Source organism: Lepisma saccharinum, chromosome 2 (assembly GCF_977018435.1).
Source record: "Lepisma saccharinum chromosome 2, izLepSacc3.1, whole genome shotgun sequence".
NCBI classification, from domain to species: domain Eukaryota; kingdom Metazoa; phylum Arthropoda; class Insecta; order Zygentoma; family Lepismatidae; genus Lepisma; species Lepisma saccharinum.
Window position 1 is genome coordinate 137,006,295 of NC_139230.1, and position 15,977 is coordinate 137,022,271.

The following is a 15,977-nucleotide window of genomic DNA, read 5'->3' on the forward strand; positions in this document are numbered from 1 at the left end:
TCTAGTTTTCCCAATAAAAGTAATTAACATTGAAAAATCGTATTTTTTGCCTACTTTTACAAAACTGATCAAAGTGTGCAACCTTTAAATATTATCCAATCTTCTTGAAATTTGGCATATATTTCTTTTATATCACCGAGACTCGGGGCGTAAGCAAAGTCAGCAAAAATTTTACATTTTATTTTTTGCCTTACAAAATGAAACACCCTAATGGTCATAGAGTTAACAATATTTTTTTTTTTTACATAATGATTTCCACTTGGTTTTATATGGATCAATTTCGGATGGGTAATTTTGATATCCCTATACCAGGACTCATGACTAAATATGGCCCTCCTATCAGGGTGTGGTAACAGTTCGTTATATCGGACACACATTTAAATCGGATATTTTGTGCTTCGCATGGTCCGTACTTACCAATTGTGCATTGCGAAACATAGTTCAAGGTGCCATTATGCTTTTTACATGAAAACAAACAATTTTTCACATACAGTGATTTTTTTATTCCTTTCTTCGCTTCCGGAAAACACAATATGGCGGGCACATCTTGACTCATGTTGTGGGTGGGTATGCAGTGTTTCAACCTTCTTCACCGAAAAATACCTACTATCGTGTTAGTCACCGGTGGAAATTATACATTATGCACGGGTAGCTGACTGATAGCCCCACGAACCATTGACGGATAGCTCCAAGAACCATTTCCGTTAGGTTAGGTTTGGTTGAATTAGGCAAGCATAGTACAAAAAAAAAGTTTGAAACACTGCCAGTGGGTTACGTCATCGAACGTGAAGAGCATGCAGTTCATGTACTGGAAGCATGTCAATTATGCGTCGGTGGGATATTTCTCTTGGAAAATATATGATTTGATGAAAGAAAATACCTCCACGAACGTTGGAAAGCTTGGAGAAACTCATTTCCGTAAGTAGTTTCTTCTGTAAAAATGAAGAAATGTGTCTCTGATATAATGAACTGTTACCCAGGGTGGTAACATTGCGGAAATCCAAGGAAATTGTTGAAAACAAAATTAAAGCCTTCTCCAATTGCAGAGTAGCACAAGTATTGTTAGCCTGCTGAATACCACCATAGTGTAAAGCTTGTTTGTAAGATGCAGCTGAACTGTACCAACCATCAGACATACTTCACACATAGCAAGATCAATTTCTGTGATGATACAGACATCATCTTGGTGGTCACCAAAAGGTACAGATTAGCTTAAAGCAGAAGTCACACACCCAAGTAAAGGGTGGAAATTGTCTAAATGCATTCCAAGATATCATAATGGTCGAGGGAAAGATTTGAAAGTGAAAGAAACCAGCAGTGATTGAAATCTGTAGGCTTGTGTGTGCGACTTCTATTAAATAATTCTACACTTGAAGCTCCCTAAATGCACAATACAATTGCATCCAAGCACTTGATGTGGAATAATGTTCAGCTTTACCAACGCAAGATACATACATGAATTATGTTGGACCATGAAGAAACAAAATGAGTGGTGTAAGGTAATACAGTTTTTGTTTCCCATAACACTTTGTGAGAACATTGGTCAATTTTTTTGATCACTAGAAGCAAGTTAGTGCAGACCTAAATAACTTGCATCAATTTTTTTCTTATTCAGTTCTGCATTAATCTATGGTAACAATTTTTTTAAACATGCATTCAAATCTTTATCGTGAGAAAAAAAAGGTGCTGGTTTTGGGAATTTCCAAACACTTGCTATCAATGGAATTCTATAAATAAAAAAACATGACCATGTTAAAAAAATGTGCAGGTAGAAAGGTTTTAAATACAGTTTTTAATTTTTTTAAACAGCTCAAAAAGTTCTTATTTTGTGAAAACTTTTTTTTTAGTATGAGTACTAGAAATACGATCTTGATCTTATTATGAAGCGGTTTGGAAGTATTTTAGAAAACCCTTTGCTACTGTAAAATCACATTGTAAAACCTATTTTATACAGATTAATATTCAACAGAGTAGTGGTGTGCATTGAACTTTGTAATCTGTGGGCTGTCACTGCAAGTTAGGTATCAACAGGGTGTGTTGTCACATGCATCCTCTGGTACAGTAGCTAAACTGTAGTTCTTTTAATTTTTTAGTGTTTCATGCTTCATTAATATGGTTCCTACAACAAATAATAACAACGTGTGGGGCAACAGCCCATAGAGGGACCAGGCCTATCTACCAACTGCCAGCCTCACTCCCACCTTATCCTACTCACTCACTCACCCAAGGTTGGAGATCATCCAACCAGTTCTGAGGTAATGTGTGGTAAGCATTAATAACCCCAAGTCATTGTAGGCTTTCATGACTTGGTTTGGCTACTCACGCAGCTCCCCAATTACCTCATGATGTTGGGTGGCCACTGGCCCCATACACATGCCAAAATCTCAAGAGAAAAGTTGTTACGCATCCCCCAGGAGACTCAGACCTGTGTGCATCCTGATTGCACGGTCACGGTATGGGACATGGTTTCTACAGATTTTAAAATTATGTTTATTAATAATGAACCATTTCCTTTTTTCATGAGGGCTTTGGACCTCCACTGGCAGGTTTAAAAATGGTCTGCTTCCTTATTTTTAAGGTGTTGTCACAGTTAATTACAAAGCTTTTTCTTACATATTTTGACAGGTATTTCATGATTATTTTTTTAATCATGATTGTCATTTGTGATGCACCAGATGACCACAAAAATATACAACATACAATAAAATGTAAAACACAAAAATACATAGAAATGCATAGGCAATAAAATGTAAAACAAAAATACATAGAAATAGATAGGCAATAAAATGTAACACAAAAATAAAGGTAATAGGCAATAAAATGTAAAACACAAAAATACATGGAAATACATAGGCAATAAAATGTAAAACACAAAAATACATGGAAATACATAGGCAATAAAATGTAAAACACAAAAATACATAGGCAATAAAATGTAAAAGGTAATAGATTATTCTACTTAACACATGTGATACCATGTTTTGTTATCAGTCCCTCTGGAGCAATTTAGGGAAAACTGCTTTCTCCCAGAATGACGTTGCTTTTATGATACAGTCTGTAATGAACATTTTTTTCATATTTAACATTATATATTGTGACATTCTTTGTTGCTTCAAAATCAGGAGCTGCAACACAAAATAAACCTTCTTCTTGGCCAATCATGTGCATCTGCAGCTGAATTTGTGCATAGTACTTTGAGGCCATAGTTCCGTTCTTATTTACGTATCTTTCCAAGCTTCGGATGTTGTTGGGGCATTTCACCTCAACTACACAATCAGCAGAAATACCATCCGCAATGCACCAAACAAAGGAAGATCTGGCTTCAAAACCAAACCCACCCTAGACAATTTCTTCTTAGTGACTTCTTCAACTTCTTTCAGAACAAGAGGTTCAAGTTTACACCCTCGCTTCATTGCATCAGTTTAAAAAAGTGTAGCTCCCAAAATTATTTCAACAAGGGAACCATCAAAAACCTGGCACCGGCTCACTTCATAAATCCTCGATGCTGCAATTCGAGCAAACCGCAGATTATGCCATAATTCTGATTCTGCCTGCAATGATGTTTGTTCTGCAGCTTCCACACATGCAAAATCCTTCATCCCTTCACTGCAAAACTGTTCAAATTCCTGAACACTTGTTCCTCCTGTTATACGGAACCAACATCACATGTTATGTAAGGACAATTCGTCCAGTGGAGTCACCTCAGAGAAATAATTAGTGATCAAATTTTGCCTGCCTAACCTATGACCTTCATCCAAAACGTCAGACAAAAAGTCATTTTGGGATGGAACACTAGGTTTAGGGCTTGGAACGTGATCACTTGAAACAATGAATTTCATGCTGCTACCCACATTCGACAACCTTGATTTTTTTCCAGTAGCATTCAACAGATGTGGGGGGTGGTTCTTCACTACGTCGGTGGAGCCACATGAGAAGAGCAACAGCGTGCTTACAACCACCTGCAAAAAAATAAAAAATAAAATAAAATTAAAAAAAACAGTATAATTATTATATTAAATTAACGGAATTTGACTGCAGTGAACCGATATAAGAGCCACAAAAAATACACTGTGCATAGCAACAAGAAATTGCAGCATGCAGTAACAATAGGCACAAAATTCTACAAGAAAATGATGACTGTTAAACGGTAAAGTGTTCAGATTGAATTCCGACAGTCTTGAAAAATGCTGCCGGATAAAGAAAAGTTTGTGAAATCATTATACTTTAATATAGGCTATATATTATTACATGCAATAAAAATAAGGTGAAACCACAAGCAAAGAAACCTGGGCAGACCCGCAACTCCCGTGCACCGTACTTCCATGTGGAGGGGAGGGCTAGAGTAAAGCATGCTTTCTTATGGCCCGAGCTGAACGGAAGAAGGGAAAGCTGGGCGAACACTTCTCGGCGAAGGTTTTCTTCCTTGTGGTCTCTCTATATCTTCCAGAGATGACCATCACAGATCGTTTTTCACTTGTCATAAAAATTCACTAATTAAAAGTTATTACTCTTTTGGCAGGAAACACCTTAGGTACTTAGAAATTAAATGTGAAACCTCTGCTAAAGACAATGAAACAAAAGTGAATTTCTACAGAGCATTCCCTGACATTCGCTACGAGACTCGGCGGCAAGCTGCCTGACATCAGCGCTTGTCTTTCCTCATGAACGGGTCCGCGACAGTCGCTCGAGTCTGCTATTAAAATTACAGTTTTCATATTGTGTACTAACCTTGACTACAGAAGATGTTGAAAATTATGTCCCTCTGGTGCAACACATTCCTGGCATCTCCGAAGGAAATTGGCATTTACACGTGCAAGTTTGTCTACTGTCATTCTCTCGATTTTTCGTACAATACTCTCTTTTAACTCACAGATGGTGTGTGGATTGTCTTTGTATACTTTATTTCCCCAGTTTTCGTTCCACTTTTATTCAGAACTGACCCTGTTACTCTAAACTTTTTTACGAGGTTTAATATAAGCGACTGTCGTAGACCCGTTCACCGGGAAAGACAAGCTCTGATGCCAGGCCGCTTGCCGCCGAGTCTCGTAGCGAATGTCAGGGAATGCTCTGTATAATCACTGAAATTGTCAACTACATGCTACTTTTGTGACACTTTGACTTCTGACAAATATGTTCTACATGCAATAAATATTCATATAACTAGGATTTCTAATCTGAGGAACTAAATCCTTCATTTTTAGTTTAGTTTAGTTTACGAAAAAATAATACATTTTCAATTATTCAACTGTCACCTACGATCAAGGTTGTTTGATTTAAATCAGGTTCATTTAGATAAATAATTTGTAGAGTAATGTATAAGGAAATTGTAGACATCAGAATCACTTTTGTTGAAAGTACATTAATATTTGAATGGTCTTTGTTAGGCTCTAAGAAAGGAAATGTAATACAACCTTGGTGACAATGAAGTTCGACCAGAAAGGAATACGTGATTAAATGCACAGAGGCATAGGCGGTGGAATGGGTGACCCGCAGAAGTGACGCATGTGTGTAAGAGGAGGCGTGTGAGCAGGCAAGAATCGTGATCCCAGCATGTTGCACCCAAAGGTCACGTAAAGAACGAAAACGGGGAACTATACGCGTGACATTGAACTTCGACCAGGCACCAGACCCATACGGAAATTCCAGATAGTGGCGCATTCGACGGAAGCATGACGTCACGGACACGATAAGGGAGTCCGCCGTATATAAGCGCGTGCTGTGCACCGAGGATCAGCAGTGCATCATCACCATGGCCAGGGGCAAACCTATTGACAACACCGTGAGGAGAAGAGTGGTGGAGTTGCAACGGGATGGACTCAGTGAACGGCAAATAGGGCGCCAACTGAACTTACCCAAGTCAACCGTCCACTGCATCATCAAACACCACCAAAATACGGGTACTACAGAGCCAGGTAAGGCCCCCGGTCGAAAACGCCTGCTGAGCGTGCGTGACCTACGGATATTTAGGCGCTATATATAGACCAACAATCATGTTTCTGTGGCCGAATTACGACTGTGGACTCGAGAACGCTTTCACATTGAAGTGTCAACCAGAACCATTCGCCGTTACCTACAGCGATGCGGTTACCGAGTGTACAAGGCGAAACGTAAACCCTTCCTTTACATGTTGAACAAAGGCGATCGACTACGGTGGGCACGAATGTGCCGGGGATGGACATTTCGGCAGTGGAACAGGGTTTTGTGGACGGACGAATCCATTTTCAATGTTGTGTACGGGAAAATACGGAAAACAGTCATTTGTCGGAAGGAGGAACAGAATGAAGCAAAATGTTATGCACGTCGGGTACAGAAACCTGCGTCAGTGATGGTATGGGGATGCATGACGGCATCTGGGGTTGGCCCACTACAAGTCTGTGAGGGCATTGTGAATGCACACGCCTATACACGCATACTGGAGCGGCATCTTCCCACAGTGCGAAGGCACCTCTTCCACAGGCGGCGTTTCATCTTTCAACACGACAATGCCAGGCCTTATACAGCGCGGCTGATAAGGGAATGGTTGACTCGCCATCACGTGCAAACTCTGCCCTGGCCACCATCGAGTCCCGACCTCTCGCCCATTGAGAATGTGTGGCGTGTTCTTAAGCGACTTGTGCAACAGAGGGGACCCACGACAGTGGCTGCTCTTATCGCCTGCCTGCAGGAGGAATGGCACCGCATCGATGTGGAATACCTTGAACGACACGTCCGCAGCATGCCCCGACGCATTGCCACAGTTATTCGCCGACGGGGCGGCGTCATACCATGGTAAACAGGATCCCCTCTAACAGTGGTCGAACTTCAATGTCACGTGTAGATGGACGAAAATGTTTTATTTTGTGTGGACACCATACATTGCTGCGTTGCAGCGGAAATTTATGTTTTCCTTTGTTCCATGTAGCCTGCTGAATAAAATATGTTCAGCATATGCATGTGTTCTCATTCTTTCATAACGCACTCCTATATTTGTGACTGGTCGAACTTCATTGTCACTAATGTTGTACGTAAACACACTTCAATTTATCTAGATTTAAAATTCAATAATTTTTACAGGCATAAATAGCAAAAACATTTGCGTAGAATGACGTTGAAAATATTACAAATCATGTTAAACCATAAATAGTGTCATTATCACTAAGCCGTAAATAATTATGACAGCTGATATTTTGCAAACTATCATTAAAATCACCAAAATTGAGCTACAAAGACCATAAAAAAATAGTTTAAATTACAATTATACAGTACATTCAGAATGTTTAATTTCGGTAACTGTTCAGATTGTTTTATGGTTATTTTTTCAAATTCTCCTAACAGAAAAACTAATTATTGTAGAATTTTGGAAAACATTGTCACAAGAAACTTGAACCTTTCTTAAAGCAATGAGCACTGTTTTGATTCGAAAAAGTTATTTATATTGGAAAAATGAAGTTAAAAATTACCTTACACACGCCTGTGCAGTTCCCATGGACAAGGTATTCTCTGTTGACAAGCAACAGTAAGTATCGTAGACTAGTGGGAATGAATGTAGAAGTACATCGGAACCTTAACAGAGTGTATTTAGGGACGTTATTTTAATGCTATGAGAACCAAATCTGTCCTCCCTGACCTAACCACGAAAGCAAATATTGAAGAAAATCTTAAGTAATCGCTAAAAACTCCGCAGTATGTGTTAACAGACATAAATCGAAATTGATCCATGTAATCCATGTAAATGTGGCATTTGTAGCATGATGAAATCGCAATAAAACAAAAGGAACTTGGGCCTTATTTTCACTTGAAGAAACGTTACTGAAATTACTAGTTTCATTAAAACTATTTACATATCATTTATTATTTGCTTTAATCAAACTGTTCAAATATTTTACACAACCGTTCATCAGAAAAAGCCTTTCCATAAAAAAAATACAAGCAATTTTAAGAATGTTCTTATTGATTTAAATTTAAAAATCTAATTTACATAAGAAAATCATTTTAAAAAATGAAAAATCATTATCTTTATGCACCCTGTTAACAGTGCCTTTAGCATTAATGTCAATATTAAAACTACACATATTCATATATTTTAAGATTTAAAAAGCAAGGTGGAAGAGAAAAATTCTAAGTGACATGATGGTGACACATGTGTACAAGCTGGCTGTAGCATGCAACGTAACATTTACTATCTGTTATTTTTGAATACCACGATGTTGAACTTGTAAACTTTTGCAACTCGTCTTTACGACAAATAGGTGGGCACAAAACATACCTGCAGAAGCAGCGCAATCTTGAAATTTCGCAGATTTCACTTGACCATCATCTTCAATAACTTCCACACAAACCGAATAACTTTTCTTCCTAATTTTGTGTTCTGGTGTCACGCATGCTTTTACAATACATTGATTGTTCTCCCTTTTCAGTTGGACATAACCAACTGCTGCATCTCCACATGAACTTCCACCAGACCTAAAAATATAAATTAGAAGTGGGCTTAGTGTCGAAAAATATATATTTCGTCTGTTCATTTAAATTATAGTTGAACATAATTAGCTTAAAAAAGTAGGTGCAGAATGATGATACTCACCGAGATGCTTTAACGCTTTTCATTTCTGCTGCAACGAAATCTTCATTTCCAGCATGAGTGCATCAACACAACGAAGATTTCCTGATTGAGCCTTCACAATTCCAGATTCCATCATCTTTTCTTCAAAGTGAAGGTTATAGTAGTATTCTTATAGCAAAACTGGAGATTCCACCCAGTAAGCACCAAAGAGAATAACACGTGTTTGACCTCTCTAAGGCGTGACGTCAATTTCGCGTTAGCCAATCGCTAAACGTTTAGATTTTTGTAACGTAGTAAGCGATTTCCGGCAATCTTTCCAGCGGTATTCCACTGCGATTAAGGCTCGTATCCTCCAGATATTTTGGAACTTGCTTATTTTAATGTGTGCGTGCAATGATATATCTAAATTAATATTTTTGGTCAAAATGGAAATGTCCATTATCTCGCTCTTAGCTTCTTTTAATATTTCTCTCATATTTGAAACATCTGATTGATTGTCACTGATCTAAAAAAGACTGTAAACTTGAGATGCATCCTTGCAACAGAGCACACACCCCCATATACATAATAGCCTTTGTTATTATAAATTGGAATTATACAAGTATCGGTATCGGTGGGTATTGGTGAGACTATCGGTATTGGTATCGGTTCAGCCCAAAATAAAAGTAAAAATAATAAAAACATAGAAAAACACTGAAACTAATGTGAAGGGTCAGGAAGGAAAAAAGGTAAGCCAACGCTTGTCGAACTACAGACAAATTAAATTAAATTGCCAAATGTTACTCAAAATGTAAATTAAAAGGTACAAAAATATATGCTTTGATGAATAGAAGATAGGCCAGTCAATAAGGAAAGAAAATCAGGGAAAGCTGGAACAAATTTTATTATTATTCTTAACCACATTTTCCTGATTTTTGTCCTTATTTGACCCCAAAATCATCCCTTGTTGACTGGCCTAAGTGTTAAATGTACGAATTGAAAGAAACCATGTAAGGTCCAGCACAGCATAAACACGGCAGGAAATGACACCACTACCTCGCTTATGACAGAAAATTGACTTTCTTGTTCTTTTCCCCCTGAAAATATGTCCCCCATGACCACATGTGAGCCCCACACTCACATGTATGCTAATGGCATTATTCATTTTGTTATTGTAACCCTTACCATCAGATTTCTATGATTAAGGGTTATTTTTTCCCACAACACATGTGCAAATAGCCACTATGCAAATAAAATCTGCAGTAAATAATCTGTATTATTGTAAATATTTGCAGTTCAAATAATTTTCCATTTGTTGGAGGCGTTTGAGAAACAATGTGGTAAAAAGATCATATTTGTGTTCACTTATTAATCTATCTTGATCATCACCTGTCACATTTCTTTTGCAGCAGATAATAGGGTAAGGATGGGGCAAATGGACACCCTAAGCACAATTTTCAAAATAACTCTGAAACATTTTATCGAAAAATTAAAATAACTGTTGGCATAGAAGGTGTGAACGTTCAGTTAACACATCATATGCAAAAAAATGAACATTTGTCTCAAAATAGTCTGATCAATCCCTGGATGCGTCGGTGTCCATTTACCCTACACGTTTGGGGCAGATAGACACCTGATGATTTATGAGCTATCATCACTATCACAATAATAACACACAAATTATGGGTCATTTCCGTTTGCAACACAACTTACATGGAACCAGAGAGAAAGAACACTAAGCACTGCACCTAATTTTGACCCTGCTTGTACACATCTTGGCATACACGGCTCTCATCACTTGTGGTGCTTTTAAACTTCTTTGATATTCTTGCTGCAGCTTTCCATGAGATGACACATCCTCTTGCTGTAAGCTCTGATGATCACTCATCTTGAACATGGACAGTTGCAGGAACAAAGACATGCTCAAGCAGGGGTTGTGGATTAAAGGGATATATTCCACAAGCATTTACAGCATTCCCCGCAGTGGCTGCATGATTAAATTCTATTCAATTTTTTTACCTGGTGCAGCACCACTCTTTGTTTATTTGGAAACAGTTCCTTTCCCTTTTCATCGATTGGATGAAGTTTATGTTACTTCCTTCCCTATCCACTTAGCAAACATAAGCACAAAGTTGACACTGGATATGCAGACAGGAAAAATATGATTATCCAACTTAACACAAGATGCTGTGTGGGAATCATGCTGTTTGAAAAATTTCTTAACATTTCATCTCGTTATATTCTTTTGAAGGCAATATGTTTGATCTGAAATTGCATGCATATCTTGCACACATTGTCAGAAAATATAAGAAAGGTTGTGTGTGTATTTGGACACTGTGCTCCAGTTTCTGTCAACATAGCAGATTCTGCTGTGTGACTATTAATCTTATTAGACAGCAATGCATATATTTATGTATATATTTTTAAAATATATATTTTGTGAATAAGAGTCATTATTGAAGAATCTACAAAGACATTCATTCAGCCTAAGCTGATTTTGCAAATTCTATTATTTTATATTTGTGTTTAATTTCATGCTAGAAAAGCTACATGACACACTGAAAGGATGATCCAAAGTCAGTTGGGCAGACAGGCAGAGTGATATTTTACAGGTTAAATTCCTAATTACTATTATTATTATTATTATTTTTTGTTATCTGGAACCTCTTAAATGTAGAATACAATCACACTATTTCTCTGTATGAGAAAATGGAGAGGGAGGAATTTGAGGGTATGAGCAATCACAGAAACATAGCTACTGTTCAAGCTTTCTAATTTTTAAAATTTCTCCAGTCATCATATTCAGTGTCAGCTTTGTGATTACATTAGTTGGATATAGTGGGTGGGGAAGGAGATAAAACATTCTTCAACCCTTCCGCTGAGTGGAAAAACACTGTTTCTAAATAGGGAAAGAGGAACTTTGCACCAAGTGAAGAAATTATAATAGTACTTATTCACCTCACTTCAAAATCAGTTTTTTAAAACATATTTTTTCATGAATTTTCGTCCACTGTTTACATTACTTTAATTGCAAAACTGGAGAGTAGAATGCATTAATTTTTACAGCCCTTTGTTTTGGCTCAAAACTCAGAAAATTCCCTAATTGTAGTGTTAAAGGTTGCTAGCAAACAACACTGCAAGAAAGTGTTTTTCTGAACAATTACATCAGGAATACTGACATGTTTAATCACTTTCAAAGTTGAATTTCTTACATTATTTCAATCTTTACGGATGATAAAACTATGGCACATGTTGTCTCCCCATGGGCTCCTCGTAGCAAACTTTTTTAACTTCGGAGCTTCCTAATTGCAATACTCAGATAAATTTTAATTGATATGTCACTGTGTAGGCATGTCATCATTCTCAAACATTAAGTCACAGAGGTAACAAACACTGCTATCAAAAGACAGAGTGAACCAAAAGTAGGTGGACAGTAGGTGATGAAGCTTCTTTAAAATTATCCGGTCAATTTAAATACATAATTGTGTTTACAGGTATAGTGAGGTCATCCATTTAACATTAGAGCAACAATTAAACCAGCCTGGTGTCACTGTTTGGATTGGCATTTTAAGTTCTGGTGTTTTTGGACGAATAAATGTTATCATGATAATAAATAATGATATATATTATTTAGTACGTGTAAGTACAATTACTAAGGGCTTCTCTTGAATATTCATATGGTTGTTAATCTTTTGTTTATGCAAGACTAGCAAGAAAGTAGCGATATAGTGAGTACCTCAAAGAAGTAGAGTAGCAAGTTACTTTTGTAAAATGTGGATGTAGCGAAGCTACATTTTTGGAAGAGTTTCTGCACCAAATCTACTTTTAACATGTAACATTCTGATCACTGCTAATAAGCACAGTTAAAAGTTTTTCCAAGTATTATTTAGGGCCGGTTGCACCATCTCCGCTTAACGTCTTTTCCCCCACTTAACACCATTTTGCGGTTGTTCAATGTCCGCCTAACGTTACCTAGCACTTAAAGTCCCGTGTAACATAAGTGGCGGTCGGGGCTCCTCCTAACGCGTTAAGTGCCAGGTAAACATGGAAAAGCAGTACACTGTGCAGCCAACAGATACGTGCAGCACCTAGTATAATCTGTGTTTACACTTTTATAGTTGATAAAATGGCAAAGTCTCGATCAGCTGTCGCAATTTGCGAAAGTTTGCTGCATGTATTGCATTAATAAATAACAGCAAAAGAAGGCGGATTTGTTAATTATCCCAGGAACGGCAATAAATAAAGCAACGATTGTAAATATATGTGTAGAAATGAATATTAGATGGTCATTTTCGTGTGTGTTCCGAAAATGTTGTATATTGATATTAGCATTAGCAGTTTCACTGTAATTTCGTATGTAGGATTTGAGTGCATGCGGGTACAGAAAATAAAACCAGGTTAAAGTAATGCGTTTGATACTTGCAAAATTGTATTAAAATGCCGTTCCAAATAAATTAATGTGTGTTTGCTGTAACAATTTTTTTCAACCAAACGCAATACACGAAATGTACACCATGCATCAGTTGCCTTTTCGCAATCCTGGTAATTTGTAATCTTTAAGATTAAAACACGTGTAATATTATTAGAGTCACTTCCGTCGCCATTGGTGTGAATGTAACATTGCAAATAAACAAGTAATGTGTTGTTTCCGAATAACAACTGGCAAAGAATGCACGTATAATATCTAGCAGTAGCTACTCTTACCGTCCAGTTCATACATATGTACGTACAAGGAACAATTTCCGAATGGTGGTGTGTTTTTTACAAACACATTTACAAAAATAACCTTGCACGAAACTACATACCTAGTAGTACATAAGACGTAATACCAATCTTTTAAGAAACCTATACATTGTATATGTGTGATTTTGTATGTTAACTTTCAAAATTGGCAAAAAAAGTTTACTGTTAACAAGCATCCTTATGATGTTGACATGCATGTACAAGGAACAATTTCCTACTGGTTTTGTACCTAACCTAACCAACCCTACCCTAATATTCATGGGAGAGCATAAGACGTAAATGCCAACGTTTTTTTCGGTATTTACTACTTAGAGGAAACGTTTTATGCGAAGTAACATATTTTTCATTGTGCGAGATTTTGTACTTTAACTTTAAAACTGGCAAAGAATAATAATAATAGAGACAGGTACAGCAGTATCTTTACGGCGTTGATACGTATATACAAGGAACAATTTCCGAATGGTGTTACGTTTCGTAGATACAAAGAAAATGCACCATTGTAATAATCCTTGCACGAATCTACATGCCTGAAGATGCATAAAACGTGCACTCAAGTTTTTTTTTTTTTTTTTTAACATTCATATGCAATACACATGATCTTGTATTTGATTTTTCAAAATAACTGGCCTAAAAAGACGAACGGCTAGGGGCAGCAGTAGCACCTTGGGAAATACATGCTAACAACACCAAACCTGGCCTGCCTAACCTATCCACGTAGGCATATAATAGCATAAATAAGCATGTAAATAGGTTTGGCAAATTATAATTTGTTTATTTAAGCTATTATATACATACGTGCATAGGTTAGGCAGACCATGTTTGGTGTTCTTAGCATGTATTACCCAAGGTGCTAATACTGTCCCTATCCGCTCGTCTAAAAAGGACCACAGGTTGTACGTATGTACAATGTATATTTTCCTGGTGAATATTACTGTTTTTTGTAAAGAAATATATACGTTCTTGCATTGCACTAGCATATAACGTTGCACGAAACTACCTATCTAAAAGTATATAAAGCCTGGAGTTTCTTCTTTTTTCTTAATAAGAATAAAACATGCGTACATACAGTACTACGGTACTTTACATTACTATTTGATTCTTCCTTTTGTGCTAAGATGATAGTAATTCCCAAAATGTACCTTGTACATGGAACCGTTGATTAACGATTTTTTTTGTGCTATTCGAATTTGTTTTGAATAAAAAAATTAATTTTCATCTGCATCGTTAACCAACTTTCACAAAAGCTGCATTATAAATAAAGAAGAAACCTATAAGATGGTCAACGTTGATAATACTAATCCTCGCTATTCGCTAAAGAAGGGGTTACGGATTGATAAATTATTAACAGAAACGAATGATAAATTAGTAAGAGCAGAATAGAAGATTGCTCTTCTCATTCCGTATATTTACACAAACTCAGATATGTCAGCCTTGCACTAAAAATTGAATAAATGTAACTTGCATTTGTTACGACTTTGTAAAATTTTGGTCACTGTTTAGTAGTGTTTAATATTTTTAAAAAAGTGACCGTATGTGTTACTGAAAGATAAGACGAGGAATATTCTTTTTTGCATTATGTTAATTGGAGTACGTGAAAAATAAATTGAAAATTTTGTAAGCTTCCCACTACTTCGAAAGATTACGGGTTATATTGTATCATATAACATACATTTGATATTATATGAGAGTACGACACATGCATTACCTACTTCTATCAGCTGTTTCATTTTATTGCAATAAATATTTCGTTTTTTTAAACATATTTCAGTTGAAAAAGCATGCATTGGAATTGACAAGCAGATATTAGCACGTAATAAACAAACAAAACACAATCGAAAACACAACTTTCTCCAGTTTCTGTTGCCAGGTCGTACGGCAAGCAGGAGAAAGTTCCACCTTACAAAGCCGAGGATAAAAATGCTTGTTGCAACCCACCGCCGCCTAAATCTCCCGCCTGTTGTTATCCAGCACTTTGTAAAGTGGCAGATTAAGTGGCGATGGTGCAACCGGCCCTTAGGGATATATTATAATCCAAAAATTAGCTTATGCAAGCATCTGCACTTGGCAGTTGTTCTTGGTTTATGGTTGTCTCAGACATCGAATTCCAGTGGATTTTCATAGTTTCAAAATAAGTTTTGTTCTTGAGATAAGATATTACATAAACAGGTGTTTCATACCAAGACTACTAGAAGGAAAGGCCTGGGTCAGACACGCCTCTTTTCGCGACTGCCGCGGGTGTGACGTCATGGGCGGCGGACAAAACCCAGCTGAGTCTTCACCTCATACGGAAAGAAACGTGGAAAGGCTGATCTGTTTTGTTCTTTTCGCTCCTTTTTTCTTGTATTTCTGGATTGTTGGGTTCAGGGTGCGAAATCCTGGACGGGTCGAGGGGGATTTGCCCCCATCAACAATCTAGGCCTCAAAAATCCCCTACCAAAAATTTCCCGGGGGAAAGAGTTTTTGTTGTAACAATGAAAAGATAAGCAATTACTTTTAATTTCAAATATACTTTACTAAGAATAATATCGAAAACACACAAATTAGTGTAGTTGTGAGTGTTGAATGCTTTCTGTCTCAAGAGATCATTAACAAATCTACATCAATACGCACAGTAAAAGTAAAACAAGAATGCAAAACAATAATAACTATGAAATCTAATTGATTTATATTAACATAGCGCACAAACTAAAGAAAAACTGACACATAATAAAACCAC